Below are 18,475 nucleotides of genomic sequence, written 5' to 3'. Positions count from 1 at the left end.
TCTTAACTAGACATATTGTAAAGCTCCTAACTAGGCTAGGCCTTTAACCAAGCACATTCCAAAAGAGTGCAAATATTTTGTGGGTGCTAATTCCCACTATGGTTTTTCCCATTTGGGTTTCCACATGAAAAATCTCTGTGTTCATGTGGTGATGCATTGTTGATGTGTGGATTTGATATCATTACTTTATTTTCATGTTGATGAACACTTAAGTGAATGGTTTGATAAATTAGTTTAAAGGACTGTTTGAGTAGTTACCGGTACTGGTTTTTGAAGTGCTTTTAAAGTATTGCAGATTTTTTTAACTACTGATTCACACCCCCTCTCAATAGTTACTGGACACTCATAATAATAATTGGTATCAGAGCCTAATTCTCTTAAAGGCTTAACCTCTTGGGAAAGATCCTTAAGATTAACATGGGGGAAGGTTTAATGAGTTACAAAGAGCTTTTACACAGGCTTGCAGAATCCGAAGAAGCCCATGGTGAACTAAAGGTCAAGTACAAAGCTTCATTGGCTAAGAGAAAAGAGTTGGCTGAGCAGTTGTTGGAACTCAATGAAAGAAGTTCATTTGATGAAGCTTAGGGGGAACATATTGCCAGATCCATTTCCAAACCCCCTAAATGGTGTGCAGGAAGCCAAATCTGCATGTTTTGATGCTATATGATGTTATGGAGTGATTTTGAACAGGTTACATCTCAAACCAATAAATTGAATGTGATATGTGTGTCGGTATCATGTTTTAGAGTTGAATAGTGATTAGGGTATGTTTAATCGGTTTAGTAAAAGGCAATAGAAAGGTGTTTTACAGTCTCATTTTTTAGAACACATCTGGAGAAACATAGAAGAGATTTTGATTTCTACTTTGGTGAAGTTGATAGCGGATTGTGGAGATTTATGGAAAAGTGAATCCGTGGAAGAGAATTGTCACCTAAAACATTAGTTGCAAAGAAATTTGATGTTACTGACAAGTCTAATGTAGTTGAGGAACAAAAGCTAGTGATTATTGAACCGGAAGTTCAAAATGATGATGAGAAGAATAATGTGGAGGATACTACTCAATCAGAAGATGAAGATGAAGAACAAGAACAAAAACAAGAACAAGAAGAAACTTCTATACTGAAACCAGTTATACCTAGATATGTAAAGTTGAATCACTCAGCAAATCAGATAATTGGAGATAGGAATATTGGAGTACACACTAGAAGAAAGATCAGAGAAAGTGCTTGTCTGATTTCCACAATAGAACCTAATACAATGAGAGAAGCTCTTAAGGATGATGATTGGATAAAGGCTATGAATGAAGAGCTTGATCAAATAGAGAGGAACGACACTTTGGTCACTTGTCAAGAGACCAACTGATAAAAATATGATTGGTACTAAGTGGTTGTTTAGAAGCAAATTGAATGAAGATGGTGAAGTGGTTAGGAACAAGGCTAGACTAGTTTTCAAAGGATATGCACAAGAAGAAGGTGAAGATTATGGAGAAACCTTTGCACCGGTTGCTAGACTTGAAGGAGTTAGAATACTACTTGCATTTGAAGCATTCAAGGGATTCAAGGTTTACCAGATGGATGTAAAGTCTGCATTTTTTAATGGAATTTTAGAAGAAGAAGTTTACATAGAACAACCAGATGGGTTTGCATGGACTGAAGACAAGGACATGGTGTGCAAACTGCATAAAACTTTATATGGATTAAAGCAAGCTCTGAGGGCATGGTTTAAGGGAATCTATTCACACCTTATAAAGATTGGATTTCTGAGAACTAGTGAGGAAAACAACATTTACTTGAAGATAGAAGGAGATAAGTTATTGATTGTAGAAGTATTTGCAGATGATATCATATTTGGAGGAGATGATAAATCGAGTTTATCTTTTGTAGAAGAAATGAAAAAGGAATTTAAAATGTCTCTGATATGTGAGATCAAATTTTGCATTGGTTCACAGGTCCAACAGATGAAAGGAGGAATCTTTATCAGTTAGTCCAAGTATGTGAAGGAGGTATTGAAAACCTTTGGAATGGAAGATTGTAAACCAGTTGAAACCCCTATGATTACAAGCTGCAAATTATCAAAGGAAGATAATTCAGATCTAGTGGATGAATATGAATATAGATCTATGATTGGGAAACTACACTATGTTGTTCATAGAAGACTGGATATTTCTCATGTAGTTGGTATAGTGCCAAGATTTCTGAAAATTCGTAAGGAGTCTCATATGGTTGTAGTGAAGAGAATTTTCAGGTATCTTAGAGGAACTATTGACCATGGATTATGGTATCCATACAAAGGAAACTTCTCTTTGAAGGTATTCATAGATACTGTTTGGGTAGGTAATGTAGATGACCCAAAGAGCACAACCAGTGGTGCATTATTTCTTGGAGGAAGACTGGTATCTTGGAATAGTAAGAAACAAAGTTGTATTTCTCAGTCTATAACAGAAGCAGAGTATGTGTCTACATCCATGAACTGTACTCAAGCAATATGGATGAGACATGTATTGGAAGGATTCAAGGAGACTATGATAGACCTGATGGTCATATATTGTGATAATACAGGTGCAATAAGTATTTCAAAGATCTTGGAATTGCATGCTAGAACAAAGCATATTGAACTGAAGTATCATTTTCTAAGAGAGAGAGAGTGAAGCAGTCACCAGTGAGGAGGGACCTCAAAGAGATCAATCCAGACCAGTCAACAATAGTAAACATAATGGAAACACACAAATATGATGGAGGAAATGCATAATAGATAGTTTTAATTCATGCAATTGTTGCTATTTACTAAGTTGTCATTAGTTTTATGCCCAAAGTCATTCTATATACACTAGTCGGTTAATACTATTGAATAGTCCAGTCAGTAAATACCATAGCCATCGGTGTTGGTTATAGAAGAGAGACAAGTCATCGAGATGATATACACCAAGCTATGAACCGAGATGAATACAAAGTGTCTACCGAGTAAGGTTCATATGTCTACTGAGCAACAAAGAAGGATCACTGAGTTAATCTGAACCGAGTGAAATTGTGTTACCAGATTCAATGAACCTGGACACACATGTGAAACGTGTTACAAGATTTCGAGAAGATGAAACCGTTATTACATAGGAAATTGCATTTACAGATTTTGTATGATTTTGAGGGAGAATATCCAATGAAATAATTTCTATGTTTATTCATTCGATAAAACATGTTTGTATGATCAAAGCATGAGCAGATCATCATCTCAGAGATCTATATAAACAAAATGATTTGAGTATTCAAGAGATATGATATGACATGGAAAATCAAGAGAAAAGATACAAAGGAATGATATAGTTCAGTATGAAGGAAGAATATTGACAGAGATATTCAGAGGTTACCGAGAAGGTTTCAGAGAACAGTCTAAGGGACAGAGTATCCAGACGTGGTTATTGTGAAGGTTTCAGAGAATAGTCTAAGGGATAGAGTATCCATAAGTGGTTACCGAGTTGATTTATCAATTACTAAGGAATGCTATGAGCAAGGTAATTTTATATTGAGCACATAGAGTCTACTATAATATTTCAGATGTGAAGTTGCATATATTTTGTAAATATTTTGATTGAAATATTAAGTTGTAACATAAACCTTTAATAGGGTAAAAGACTCTAATAAAGTCTATAAATTGTAAAGCCTTTAACCAGGTACAAAATTTTGTAGAAGTGTTTGTAAAATCCTTTAGCAAGGTAGATCTAAAGATCTTTATACTCCTAACAGGGTAAGCTATCAGAAATGGCTAAACATGTAGCTCTAACCGAGCAATCTTGATTACTGCAGTATTGAAGTTGTGGGTGCCATCCCCACCACAATTTTTCTCTCTAACTAAGAGTTTCTGCGTGACCAAAAATCTTTGTGTTATGGGGTGATATTTTGATGGATGTTATTTCTGTGATTATGTTTCAGTATTATTATGAGATCAACAATACATAATTTGTGTTTATCAGTAAAATTGTTTTTAAAGAAAAGTTTTGAAGTACTGATTCACCCCTCCCCTCTTAGTACATTAGCTTTCCAAGTCAGACCTAACAATTGGTATCAAAGCTTTACTCTTGGTAAAGGGTCTAACAGCCTAAAGAGAAAGATCCTATCAATGGAAGGCTATAAACAATCTTGCAGGATTGTGAATCTTCAAGAAGAATTGGATCATGCTAATCAAGTAATTGTAGATATGCAGAGGCAAATGCAGAGATCACTGAAAGTTAGAAGAAGGTTGTCTGATGATTTACAGGACTCACAAGAGCTAGTGGAACAAATTGAGACATCATCTGAGAACAGCATATCAGAAGAATTTGAAGAAATGATTGCAGAACTGAAAGAAAAGAACAAAGCACTTAATGAACAACAAAAGCAATGAGAAGGGAACATGAGTATTTCAGCACACAGATGATTGAAAATCTTGATGCATTGAGAACAATTGAAGATAATATGCGAAATATAGAAGGAGAAAAACAACAGCTAGAAGCAATGGTGTCTGAAAAGAATGATGAAATATCAAGGATGACTGTAGTTTAACATAATCTATTTGATCAATTGGATTATGCACATCATGAAGCTACTCTAAAGTAAAATGAGAATCAAGCATTGAAACTTGAAGTATCAAGATTGACCGACGAACTAGAAGTAGAAAAGAACTCAAAATAAATACTGAGGAAAATCCATGAATCGTCAAGAATGTTGGAGGAGCAACTAAATATGAGACCACTCAACAAAACTGCAGGACTCGGTTACAAAGGAAACAACTCTATCGAGAAAGGGATCAACACCACCAAGAAAGGAGAATCATCAAAGCAAGCTAGAAACAAAGAGAACATCAAGGAAAAGAGGCTTATTTGCAACTACTGTGGAAAATGAGGACATACTGCCAACGTTTGCTGGATCAAGAAAGGTAAGCAACCGGATGTTACTAGGTTTGATGGTTATTGTTATAATTGCAATAAGTATGGTCATACATCTAAGCAATGTAGAACAAAGTCTGTCAACAATTATCAGAAGCAAAATTCAAGGGGTTTTGCAAAAATTGCAATAATATGGACACCATACTAAGAAATGTTGGTTTAAGCAGAAAAACTATATGTGGACTCCACACCGAGCAAATACTAGAAGCTACCAAACTCACACAGATCTCAATCAACAATATACTTCAGTACCATGGGATTACAATACAAGAATATGGTGTGAATGCTATGGAAGATACAGACATATAAGTGCAAACTGCATGATAAGGTTTGGAATGAACAATCGAAGATCATGGAGAAATCCAGGAATGGCATGTTTTCATTGTCACAAAGTTGGACACGTGGCTAAAGACTGCAGAGACCAATCGAGAGAAGATACTGAGGAGATAAGAAGCAAATAGCAGAAATTTTGGAAAAAGAAGGAAAATATGTCAACTAATGAAGGAAGCACCTTACCTACCGAGTTAGGTGCATCTACTTCAAACTAGTCAATAAAGGTATGGAGGGATTGCATTCTCAAAGGTTATATATTAACAGTTCCTATATATTCATGCACTTAATTCCAAAATTTGTATAGCTAAGATGCAATAGCAAGTTCAAAAAAATTATCTAGTCTTCTGAATTAACAGAGAAATCAGTAAATGTATTAAACCTGTCTAGTCGGTAAAAGTCTAAGAGAGATAGTCGGTATAGTGGAACCAAGTGCATTTAATGCCCATTCAACCTAACCACACAAATCTCGATAAGGTCTAAAGGAGGTATTTTAAGTATTCTGCACGATCATTTTTCACTTACCAGTTTTCAAAGTGCAGAGTAGAGCGAATCAAAAGGCAATCAAACATTTCCAAGAAAGCGAATTCAAGGTATTTAGCATAATCTTAACCACATTTTTAGCAGTTAACTGATCAAGTCAAGTATTTACTAAAGTTGGAAGCGTTTTCTGGTTATTTGAAACCCTAAGCTATTTCGTAAGTAAAATTTCAAGTTTGAAATGGCTCCCAAGATATAGAAATGCTTTGTAGTAGAGACCATTGAGAAGCCTACACTGAAATACACCTTACCTCACAAAGTGGCTTCCGAACCCGATGAGAAAACTGCATTCTCTCTTATTTCGGATAGGGTTCTGTTGATCAAAGATGTTAGATTTTATACCAAGTGTTGAGTTGAAGAGCTAGGTCATATTGAGATTAAGGATATGTATGAAAAATTGTGCACCGATGGAAACCTAGATAGCAAGTTTGAGCATATCAAAGTTAAGGGATTGATCGAAGCCCTAACTTATCCTTGAGTCTTCAAACCCCAATGGGTCAAATTTGTCTTGAGCCATGTGGATGATGATTTTATGTGGTTAGAGGATCAACCCTTCAAGATCACCAAGGAGATTATTCACATGATAACCGGATACCCTATATTTGACCATGCCCGAGCATAGAAGATGATTTCACAAAAGGAATTGATAACTTTAATAGGAGTTGAGTATGATTGCAGAGGTCTTAAGTTGAACAATGTGACTGATGCTGAACTCAATTTTGCTATTAGAGTTATTGGTTATTGTTTCTTCCAGTCCGCAAGAGAAAATAGTGTACCATGTGCAGCTGTAGATTCGACTTATAAAATTGTTAAAAAGGGTATGAAAATTGATCTATGTGAAGCATTATTGAAGAATCTTTTTGAAAATCTCAATACAATAAGGAAACCGAAGAAGAATAATACTGCTAACACACTAAAGTTCGGGTCACTCTTAGTGTGTATGTTCTTTTATTTTCAGAAGTTCTTTCCATCTGTCGGTAACATTGTTTGGGAGTTACACCTACCTATCACCCATCAAATAAATGATTTCATCAATCAGCTAGGTGATAATTTCAATATGATAAAGGATGATTACTTCAACAAATTCCAGGAAAAGTTGCATAACAGGTACAAGATTCCACCTCAGGTAATGCAAGATTGTTGTGAACCGAGGATGCTTCTGCATCAGAGAGTGCAGGAAAAGACAGTGAGGTTGGACCATGTGTCTAGTAAGGAGTAGTTAGGAGACATATTCACTAAGCCATTTCCTAAGGCTACCTTTGAATATCTTAGAGGCAAGCTAGGGGTTATTCCTGTACCAAAGATCAACTAAGATGTTGTTGAGGTATCAATCTAGTGGACTAATTGAAGATATTTCACTTTCCAAGATTGATGAGAAGTGGGCTACTCCTCAGGGGGAGCAACTGAGATGAAGAAAACAAGAGAAACATATATGGAGAAAACAAATAGCAACATAAGATGAATTTGACACTTTGCACCTTTGGCATTATTTTCAAAGGGGGAGAAGTAAAGAAAAGAAGGAGAAGAGAAGTAAAGACAAGTACAACAATCATAACTGGAAATCTAATAGTTTTGTATGATAAAATTTTGGTGAGTTTTTGGTATTTCTATTTTGGTGTTTCCATCAATGCCAAAGGGGGAGATTCTTGGCATATGGAGATGATGATGAGATGAGAAGATGATCGGTAAAATTAGTGTTGGCATAACTTGTAAAGTCGATGAGATTGTTGGCTATATGATGATGATATAGTTGTAAGTTGTTTGACTTTATTTGTGTTGTCATTGATGAAAAACATGTTTGTTGAGTCATCTAAGTCATCTAGGCATACCGGTAAAGCCTAACTGGTAGATGAATATGTTAGACAACAAAACTGGTAAGTTGTTGTAAACCGGTAAACAAAAACAATGAGATGATTGAGATATCGGTATGGACAATTGGTGAGGAGTTATATGTTGAAGTTTTACAGGAGTGTTGAAGACAAGAACATGCATCTATGTTCGATACTACATCAATAAATTCAATATATTGAGTGAGTTATGATTTACTGTCATAAACTCTATGAAGAAGAATGTATACCGGTAACAGATCTTTTGATCGCTAATGATTTTTGGTTTGGCGGTGGATCTTATCTTGTTCATAACTTAGTGATGATGTGTCAAGAACTGTGGGTGATGATAAGATTGCATTTAAGCATGTACATGGATTAGATTTCTAGGGAAACAACAAAGTGCCTAGCAAAATGTGACAAGGGTTTGATTGCTTATCAAATCGATGTGCGATGACCATTTAATGGTGGAAATTGTCTTGAAATTTGTTGTAATGATCTATAATGTATTTTGGTGGATTGTTTTTCCATGCTTATTGTAAATTCATTGTATTTTAAATGTGGTTAGGGCTATGCAACCGACCTAGTTGGAAAGTGTATTTAGGTTGAGTTTGAGAAGAGATTTTGTGTCGGTGATTTGAGAAGAAGAGTGTATCAAACCAGATTGAAGTGTTTGCATGTGTGTAGTAGAGATTGAGCTGAAAAAGATATGTAATAGCAAGCAAGGAAGTGTTGTAATTAGATCATTTGCCCTGTTGTTCCCTAATAGTTATAGTAGTATTGAAATCCCTTAACCATGTAGATCCAAACATGTCATTTGTAAAATCCTTTCACTGGGTGGCTCATTAATTTGAGTTTAAAATCCTCTAACAAGGTTACTCCTAACAAAGTAGAGCTCCTAACAAGGCTAAGGCAAAATACCTTAACCAGGTGACTCCTAATAGGGTCTACTCTTAACCGGACATATTGTAAAGCTCCCAACTGGGCGCATTCCGAAAGAGTGTAAATATTTTGTGGGTGCTAATTCCCACCGTGGTTTTTCGCATTTAGGTTTCCACGTGAAAAATCTATGTGTTCATGTGGTGATGCATTGTTGATGTGTGGATTTGATATCATTACTTTATTTGCATGTTGATCAACACTTAAGTGAATGGTTTGATAAATCAGTTTAAAGGACTGTTTGAGTAGTTACCGGTACTGGTTTTTGAAGTGTTTTTAAAGTATTGCAAATTTGTTTAACTACTGATTTATCCCTTTTCTTAGTAGTTACCGGATCCTCATAATAAGACTATGAAGCGATACTGACATATTAGCATGTTGGGCTCAACCCTTGTGGGAGCTGCATTTTACACCACATGCTTTATACTCATAAACCTATACCTGCACACTAAATAAACATATTAGATAAAACATGATATTTGTTGTTATCTCATGGCATTTTTCTCTGGATTGGCTCCTTTGCTTCGAAATCTGACATGTTGATAGTTGTAGACATATATTTTGATATTATTATACATACAAACTATATATTCTGATGAGTTTGAGTGTGACAATATAGTTATCCTCATTGCTCTAACATATTCTTCCAACTCTCTTATAGGTATTGATGAAATTGGAGTGGGAGTAGCTGAAGATGGACAAGTAAATGAAGACTCAACCACTGCTTCAATCTTAGACTCATTATTTTAGGCAATAATGGGTTACCCTACTGCTATATTTATTCTTTCATTTGCTTATATAGTTTTTCTTCATGATTGTATTAGAATGTATGTCTATATCTATGTGAGCTATTCCTACGACTTGTTTGGGACACCTTATACTTTTTTGTAATACAAAAGTTGTTTCTATGCAATCTTTTACTATTATTTGTCTGAAACACTTGCATATATGAAATGAACTTAAGATTTTAAACCATAATTTGCAAAATTGAAGAACTTGTAAAAAAAAATTGTGTACCTTTCTTCAATTGCAATGTGTAAGGCCTGTTTAGGCCACCAAAATTTAGCTGCTGCGAAATTTTGGTAACAATTTCCTTTATTGATGATTATTATAGATATTCATAGATTTTACTTTTTGAGAGAACAATCTGTTATTTTTCTAAATTTAAAAAAATTAAAACACTTGTTGAGAAATAGATAAATAGAAAAGAAAAGGTTTTAAGAACAGATAATGATTGTGAATTTTTCTCTAAGGTATTTAATGTCTATTGTAAGCATGCGGGAACTATTAAGCACAAAATAAATCCATTTACCCCAAAAGAAAATGGAGTGGAAAAGAGGATGGATAATACTTTAATGGATAGAGCTAGAAAAACATTGAGTAGTGCAAATATTGAACAATATTTTTGGGCTAAAGTCATTCACACTGCTTGTTTTCTGATTGATAGGTCACCTATTTCTGCTCTTCTTGATAAAAATCCCTATAAGGTATGGATAGGTAAATGCCCATCAATTTCTCATTCTATATTTTTTGGCAGTGAGGCATATGTTCATGTTCCTAAGAAAAATGTGCTAAGCTTGATTTCAAAGCTAATAAGTGTGGTTTTGTGGGTTATGGAAAAAAATCAAGGGTTACAAGCTTTGGGATCTTGTAGCAATTAAAAAGGTATTCTAAGGATGTAATTTTTAGAGAGCTAAGTAATTTAGAAATGATTAACAAAATCATGTAAAGCCTAACAAAATAGTGCATTTTGATATTAAGTTTGAGCCACAGAAAGATACAATTATAGAACAACTTAATGAACATGAAGGTGAAGAAGAAGGATTAGAAGAAAATTTTAAAGAGGAACAACCAAAGCATCTTGTTACTGTTAGTCTATTTTTTCTTTAGGGCCTAAATAGCCTTGGATAAGGAGGTCTTTAAGGTTTTAACTTCTCATTTCAATTTTTGGATTATATGTCTTAAGAGTTTTCTAGATTAAGTCATGATGAGGTTGTTTGTCTTTACTTCAAGCCTATAAGTGGTGGTTTAAAATTTTAAAGGGGAGTTATAAGAATTATTAATTTTCCAAACATCCCCACTTCTCCAAAAGATGCCTAAAGTCCACATCTCTTCATCCTTATGGTTTTAGATGGAAGTATCAAGTTCACCTTGGTTAAAAATACTAAGAAAATTTTAAAAACTCCCATGCAAAGAAGATAAATTCCACATTACATGAGTATATTAGGGTTTATATTTTGGAGTAATGACATATTGCAAAAAATTATGGAGGATGTATGATTATTTAAATGTGAATGGAGAGGATTCAAGAGGTTGGGATATCACATCTCCATGTGTGTAAGAGATTGTGATACAATATGATACAATGATTTTTTTTTATGGAGATCAAAGCTAAAAATAAGTCTATCTATCTATATGAGACTTCTAATCTCAAAGGATACCCATAGTCTTCAATATGATGTTGTTTCAGAGTAGTATTTCTTTATAGTAGTTGGGGAAGATGTATTAGTGTCAAGTTTTGTCTGACTTGTTACAAATTTAGGATTGAAGTGTTACTTTATTACAGTCATGGTGAGTTCCTCATTTAAGGAATAATAGTCTATGCATTGATATCCAGGTTTCATAAAGGTAGAAGATCGAATGAGAAAGTAAAAGAGGTAGGCGTGAAAAATAATAATGGAATAGTAGATCAATCCATTAACGACTTAGTACTATAGATAATATGTAGGGAAATATTTAGTTCAAAACTGTTGGACACAATGGATCACTGAGAGGGGGGTGAATAAGTGATTTAACACTTTTTCTTCAAACAAGGATATACTGATACTCTATGAAACAAATAGAGTGTTGATCAGTAAGCTAAACTATACAAACTAAGTGTGTGAAAGGATTTATTATAACATCAAAATAACACATACACAAGAATGCATCACATAATAATAGATATACAAGGAAAACCCAATGTGGGAAAAACTTTACTAAGAATAGCTGCTGGAGATCTTCTGCTCCAATCTAGCCTCACAATATAACTAATTTGATTATAATTTTTAGGGCACCAACCCCTGATTTATGAGCACTGACTCAAAGAAGCACCAACCCCTGAACAATTTATAGGCTACAACCCCTGCACTAAGCACATACTTAGTGAATAAAATATGAAGATTCAAATACAAAAATAAATTTCCTGTTGCAAATGAAGTTTTGTAGCCTTTCAATACTCTTCTCTACTAGTTTCAATCTTACCAATCTGTTAAACTTTCACACACACTGTAATCATGTCTTTATGCTTGTCCTTACTCCATTGAAACTTATCTTCCTCTGTCTACTGGATTCACTTCACACCTGCTCACACTTTGGTGGGTTCTATCTCTATCGGTTTGTTCTTTGCCGATTCACACACCTTACCAGTTTCTCCTTCTACACACACTCACTTAAGATTTCTTATTTTTCACCTAAACAATCTTTACTCTCTCTTTCATTCACAAGCATAATCATATATCATTCCACAACAACAATCTCATCGATTTAGACTTGTATATTTAAAAACAAGTTTTCCCACAAAAAACAAATTCAAACTTCAGGTGGTTAGGGTTCCTTTCCTTCGACCAAATCTGTATCAACTTTGATTCAATTTGTCTTGGATCGTTCGCCTTCTTTGGGGAGATGCATTTGTACACATTCTTATTCATCCAATGCATGTTTTCTAAAAATAGCAAACTTTACCCTGCTTTATGACCTTGATCTTTGTCGACCTCATTTTATTTAGCTATTTCTAACTGAAGGTCAATCTACAATCGGATTTTGTGTCTTGATAACCATGCCAACAACTACCTGATCATTCTCTATCGTCCATTCTTCCTCGAGCCGCAACAGTCAGATAATATCCCGTGATTTGTGAATTTATTATTTAATGACTACCACCTACACGGACAACCATGTCGATGAATATTTTATCAACCTCTGCATGTTTTTCACCTCAGCTCCCCATGTCATACATCAACATACATTCAACTCACCGACAAAAGAGTTAGTTTAATCTTGAACATCCCTGCCGGTACAAACCCTTCTACTGGTACAAACCTTTACTGGTATGCTTAATACAAAGGAGAACTACTTTTATCAGCATCACATCATACTAACAGTTCATCTTGCCTTTTGGTATGTGTTCATGCTATTCATTCAGTTTAGCTCATCGGGTGTTGTTGTGATTCATGTAACATTCTGCCTCTTAATCACAAACAAACAACCAACCATCATACCGGTTTATGCCTGATTGGTTAATACTTAGGCATGCCAACTCACTCCTACATCTCACCTCATACCAGTGGTATCATATGTCAACACATAATCATACTTCTCTTCTTTATGACGGTCAATCTTCTTCATATTGGGTTGACACACACTACTGATAGCCTGCAATACCAGTTGACATCAATGACAACTCAATACCAACAATCTCCCCCTTTGGCTTTGATGTCAACACTTATTGTTCCAGTTTCTCTTCCCCTTTGACAATAATGGTAGAAGGAACCTTAGTCTGACACCAATCATACTACCAAAGTCTAAACATAATATCTCCCTTGTCTTCAACCGGTAGGACACATTCTCCCCCTGTGTCCATGCTTCATGATTCAGGAGTCATAAGATAGCAACAATTATTGACTCCCCCTAAAACATACACCTCCCTAAACATTTAAGTGTTGTCGGATGGTGGAATAACTCCCATATTTTGTCTTAAGTACTCAAATGGGCCCTTCTCCCTCAAGAAGTGATACTTGATTGCAATGTGTTTTGTTCTTGAGTGCTTTACTAGATTCTTGGAGATGTTGATTGCACTTGAGTTATCACCCCAGATTGGAATAGGTTCTAGTATCTCCACTTGTATGTCCTTCAGTGTTTGCTTCATCCACAAAACCTGTAAACAACATGTAGCACCTGCTATATACTCTACCTCAGTAGTAGATAATGACTCTAAATCTTTCTTCTTGTTGTGCCATGATACTAACCGATCTCCTAAGTAGAAGGCACCTCCACTTGTACTCTTTTAGTCATCAATACTTCATGCCCAATCTGCATCAGTATAAGCCTGCAAAGAGAAGTTTCCTTTCATTGGATACCATAGACCATAACTGATAGTTCTTTGCAGATACCTGAAGATTCTCCTGACTGCATTTGTAAGTAAGACTGTTTAGGAGCAGCTTGGAATCTTGCAACCATGCAAACAACTTGTACAATATCTGGTCTAGATGCTGTTAGATATAACAAATTACCAATCATAGACCTATACAGTGTATGCTCTACTTTTGGTGACTCATCTAGTTTGATCAATTTACAACCGGTAACCATGAGAGTACTTATCGATTTGCTATCCTCCATTTAAAATTTCTTCAACATGTCATTAACATACTTGGTTTGTGAGATGAAAATTCCTTTCTCCTGCTGTGAGATCTGCAAACCAAGAAAATAGGACAACTCACCCAGCATGGACATCTCAAATGTTGTCTTCATCTGATTTACAAATTCTTTGCACATGATGTCCTTGTCTCCACCAAAGATAATATCATCCACATATACAACAAATATAATCATATGATCTCCGTTTACCTTGATATACAAGTTGTCTGCATTCCCTTTCCAAAATCTTTGCTCCTTCAAGTATTTGTCTAACCGGGAATACCATTCTCTGTGAGCCTGCGTCAAAGCATACAAGGCTTTCTTCAACCAACATACAAAACTCTCATCATCATGTAAAATATAACCATCTATTTATTCCATATACACCTCTTCTTCAAGATTACCATTCAAAAATGTAGATTTGACATCCATTTGGTAGACCTTGTATCCTTTATAGGTAGAGAAAGCTAAAAATATTCTTATTGCCTCTAACCTAGAAACCAGTGCAAAGGTTTCTTCGAAGTCAATACCTTCCACTTGAGAATACCCTTTGCAAACTAACCTTGCTTTATGTCAGATTATTTTGTCTTCTTCATTCATCTTGTTCCGATAGACCCACTTGTTACCTATGACATTCTTGTCTGCCAGTCTAGGAATAAGTTCCCAAGTTTGATTTTTCTCAATTTGTTTCAACTCTTCATCCATGACTTCTATCCACTTTTCACTTTTACTAGCTTCATCAATAATTTTGGACTCAAGTTCTGTCATGAGGTATAAGTTTACCTACTCATCATTCCAGGCTAGTCTTCTTTTGGTCTACACACCTTCATTTTTATCTCCTATGATCTGTTCTTCCGGATGGTTCTTCTACACATACCAATTGGAGTTCTTTCTTGGTGTTTCTTCTACTAGTCCATTATTAGATTGATCTTCATGCTCATCATCTGAAAGTACAATATAGGGTGCAGGTGGAAATTCTTTCTTATGTAGGTCTTCATCTATTCTCACATTTATACTATCAACCATTTTTATCAATTTCTTGTTGTAGCATTTGTAGACTTTGCTATTGGTTGAGTAACCCAAGAATATTCCTTCATCACTCTAGGAATCAAAACTTCCTAATCCATCAACATCTCTGTTAATGAAACACTTACTTCCAAACACTCCAAAATGCTTGAGTGATGGTTTCCAGTCATACCATAACTCATAAGGAGTCATTCTGCTGTTCACTCTTAGCTGTACTCAGTTTATCGTATAGACAATAGTATGAACTGCTTCCTTCCAGTATGTATTCGGTATGCTGGCCTCATTCAACATTGTTCTAGCCATTTCCTTCACTGTTCTATTCTTCCTTTCTACCACACCATTCTGCTATGGTGTTCTTGTTGTTGAATATTGTCTTTGGATTCCATGTTTTTCACAGTAGTCAATAAATTCATTTGAAGAGTATTCTCCACATCAGTCTGATCTTAAACACTTTAACTGATGTCCACTATCATTTTCAACCATCCTTCTAAAAATATTGAATCTTTCAAATACCTGTGATTTCTGATGCAAAAATTGTTAGTCCCAACTGATGCTGAGAGGGGAGGGGTGAATCAACACTTAATCAAATTCACAAAATTTAACTTTTATCTTAAATCCTCTTTTATCTAAAATCCAACAATATACTTAAATACTGAAGTAAAGTATGCAAGCATGAAAAGTTGATAGTGACACCAAGAAGTTATCTTGTGGAAACCCAAAAGGGAAAAAACCACGGTGTGAGTAGGAACTCACAAAATTTGTACTCTTCTGGAGTACGCCCGGTTAAGAGCCATCCCCGTTAGGAGATTACAACAACACTGTTACGTGCCACCTTGTTGAGGGATTTTGATCAAGGTTGGTTAGTACCTTTACCCTATTAAAGCTAGCCTGGTTAGAGGACTTAAAACATCAATAAAGATGTTACCCGATTAAGGGATTTATAAAATGGGACTTGTTAAAGTCCACCTAGTTAAGGGATTTAAGTTGCAGTTGTTAGAAAGCAATAGTTGGATGATCTGCTAAATTTTCTCCTGATAGCTTGATAAGATCTCAATATGCATATCACTCAATACACACCAGTTGTGACTTCTTTGCACAACACTGGTTCCTTCGACTATTCACTTTGTTGGTCACTTGTACCTCTGCACTGCACTATGCCGATCTTCTGTTCTTTGGCTCTACACTCTGCCCGTTCTCTGTTCTTCAGCTCTGCTCTTAGCTAGTTATCTATCAGTCAAATCTGCACTCAGCCAATTTGCTTCACATACACACTCAGTTGTGCTAACACCACTTAGCACTTGTTCTCACTTTTCTACACCTTAGATCGCCTTCAACAAGATTTCACTTGTTTCAAATTTTATGATAAAAAAACTTTCAGAAAGAGCTCCAAAACTCTTTATACACTTTCTATTGACACTTACAGGCATATCCTCAATCAAATCAATCAAGGATCTCAGAAGATTTCAAATTCAAATTCTCCCACTTTTTCTTTGTGCACCTTTTAGCAATTCTGCCAAGTGTTCAACGAATTCTGCCACTGCATCTCCCAAGGATAGAAAACCTCTGAGTCATGTTCAGTCAAATAAATGCGAACCAGATAATCTGCATGTAATTATTCTTGACTTCAAGATAACTTTACCAACAGATGATATGGCATAGGCACAAGCTTACCAACTCATTCTTTGCCACCGCAAATAAATGGCCGATCGTTGCTCCAAGATTTATGGTGATCGCCCATCCTCCTTCTTTCATACTGGTGTACTAGTTTATGACTACAATTCTTACTTTATCGGTTTATTCTTTGGCTATCAATTTATTGTGCTAGCATCATATCTCTCCCCTGTTTGCCAGTGAGTTATCGGTTGGTTGAAGCAAACAAGTTTTCATGCTTGAGTCACCTTTTGTAACTTTACTATCACCAAAGTGACCGGTCTTCCTGAATGATAGATTTGTTGACTTAATTTATTTTACCTTGAGCTAAAGTAACCTTTGATCATTCGATACCAATTTTGTTTCCATTCACTAATGCTTACTGAAAAGCAATGTCACTTTACCATATACTACTTCACCGGTTGGTGACTTCACCGATAAGTGTTGGACATCAATGACAATCCTTAGTACATAAACCGGTGTACTAGATTGACCGGTTTTGTCAATGCCAACAATCCAATAATCTCCCCCTTTGGCATTGATGGCAAACACTCAAGACTCTAGCTAATAAGATGTATGATTCTTCATCTCTGTAATAGTAACAATCTAGTCATTCTACCCTAAGTGATGAATATCTCCCCCTATCACTGATATCTGCCAATGCTCAAATACTCTAAAAAATATCTCCCCCTTTGACAACAATGCCAAAGAGCCCTTGCTAGACACTTACAAGATGACTCCCCCTAACTGGAGTAGTCCACACTCATCAATCTAGTTGTTTGTAGAAAGAAAACTTTGAAAATCATACCAGATTGATGTAGAACTCTGATTGCTTACTTTACTAAATGGAGGGGCATAACCCCCAAATTACCTCTTAGATAGTCAAAGGTATCCTTCTGTAGTGGCTTGGTGAATATATCAACCACCTTCTCTTTTGTTGGTATGTACTCGAACATCACTTCCTTTTCTTGAACTTGTTCTTTGAGATAGTGATATTTGATGACTATATGCTTCATTTTGGAGTGCATCACTGGGTTATTAGATATGTCAATGGCACTGGTGTTGTCACAATGAACTACTACTGGTCCAATCACTTTTTCTTGAATTCCTTCCAACAGTTGTTTGATCCAAACTTTCTATGTGTAGTTAATTACAACAACTACATACTCAACTTCAACTGTAGATTGAGATATGCAGTTTTGTTTCTTACTTGTCCAGGATACAATTCTTTCCCCAAGAAAAAATGCTCCTCCACTGGTGCTCTTTCTGTCATCAATATTTCTAGCCCAATCTGAATCAGTGAAGACACTTAGACTAAAATATCTTTTGTGTAGATACCTAAGACCATACTCTTCAGTCCCTTGTAGGTATTTGAATATTCTTTTGACTGCCATCATGTGAGTTTCTTTTGGATTTGCAGAGAATCTAGCAACAAAGCCAACAACTTGTGCTATGCCCAGTCTGCTATTTACAACATACTATAACTTACCGATCATGGATGGGTAAAGTATCTCATTCACTTCTGCAGCCTCATCATGTTTAGATAGCTTGCAACCTGTGATCATTTGAGTTCCAACAGGTTTGCAATCCTCCATTCCAAAAGTCTTAAGAATTTCTCTTATGTACTTAGTCTGACTGATAGAGATGCCATTCTTTAACTGAGAAACTTGTAGTCGAATGAAGAACTTAATCTCACCAATTATGGACATTTCAAACTCTTGCTACATTTGTCCTCCAAAGATCCTTCTTATCTCATCATCTCCACCAAAGATGATGTCATCCACAAATATCTCAGCAATTGGGTGTTTTCCTTTAGTTTGGCTCTTCATATACAGGTTACTATTATGACTGGTTC

This window comes from Cryptomeria japonica, chromosome 11 (genome assembly GCF_030272615.1).
Source record: "Cryptomeria japonica chromosome 11, Sugi_1.0, whole genome shotgun sequence".
Classification (NCBI taxonomy): Eukaryota; Viridiplantae; Streptophyta; class Pinopsida; order Cupressales; family Cupressaceae; genus Cryptomeria; species Cryptomeria japonica.
This window is presented reverse-complemented; position numbering follows the sequence as displayed.